Here is a 1,175-nt window from a genome sequence, read left to right on the forward strand (position 1 = left end):
CTAAGGATTAAAAAGGGAGAAACTCTTAGTTTATTGTTGTATTAAAAAGGGAGTAACTCTTCATTTATTGCTGCATTAAAAATAAAAGGAATTAGAAAAGGGAGAAACTCTTTGCCTTCTGGTTGAAACTCTTCGTTTATTGTTGGATTAAAAAGGGAGAAACTCTTCGTTTATTGTTGGATTAAAAAGGGAGTAACTCTTCATTTATTGTTGCATTAAAAATAAAAGGAATTAAAAAGGGAGAAACTCTTTGCCTTTTGGCTGACAAATAATATGTCCATCCCCGTAGAATTTAATGTAGTCTTGGTGGTTTAAAAGAAAAAAGAAAAAAAGAATTAAAACCCTTAGTAGTCATATTAAGTCAACAATAAAGAATAGCCATTCACACTCATTGATTTAAAAGGGAAATCCGATTCCGTTCACATATTCATAATGATTACAATCACATAGAAGCAAAATGATGTGGCATATAATGACCAAAGTAAAACAAACACAAAACAAATAAACCAAAACAGACACAGAACAAAAACATAAAACAAACTCCATACTAAAATTCTAAGCCTATATTCTGATTCAAAATATTTCCATGGATTCCTCCTCAGTAGACTCTTCTTCACTGGAATCTTCAGTTGGAGAATCACTGTTATTCATTTTCCGATCCATAGCATCTATCTTTTTTCGATTCTGTTGAGTTTTTCCAATACCAATCTTTCAAAATTGCTTCCAAAACTTTGAAGCATATTCTCTTCATCCTTGAAGCACCATCCCTTTGTGGTCTTCACAAGGCCAAGGGAAGTCAAGGTGTTTCGATTTATCACATTTGAGCAGTCACAAGAGCATTTCTTTTCACCACTAAGATCCATACCTTGAAGGGTCAGGATTTTGCTGATAAACACGACATATGGTACATGTTGTTTATGTTTGATTCCCACATCAATCATATGATCTTTTATTACTGCCACCCAATTGGTAGGAACATCATTCTTCATGGCATATAGCAAGAAAACATCTTCAGTTGTCATTCTGTCTTCTGGAAATCTAGCAGGTAAAATCACCCGAGCAAGAATGTGTGCTGTTATCTTTTCTTCTTTATTGAGTCCCTCATGCACATATAATTTTTCAATTGGGTGTCTCCCAAGAAACCTTAACCAGTTATTGTACACCTCTTTTTTCTT

The sequence above is a fragment of the Vigna radiata genome, unplaced genomic scaffold, assembly GCF_000741045.1.
Source record: "Vigna radiata var. radiata cultivar VC1973A unplaced genomic scaffold, Vradiata_ver6 scaffold_95, whole genome shotgun sequence".
Taxonomy (NCBI): Eukaryota; Viridiplantae; Streptophyta; class Magnoliopsida; order Fabales; family Fabaceae; genus Vigna; species Vigna radiata.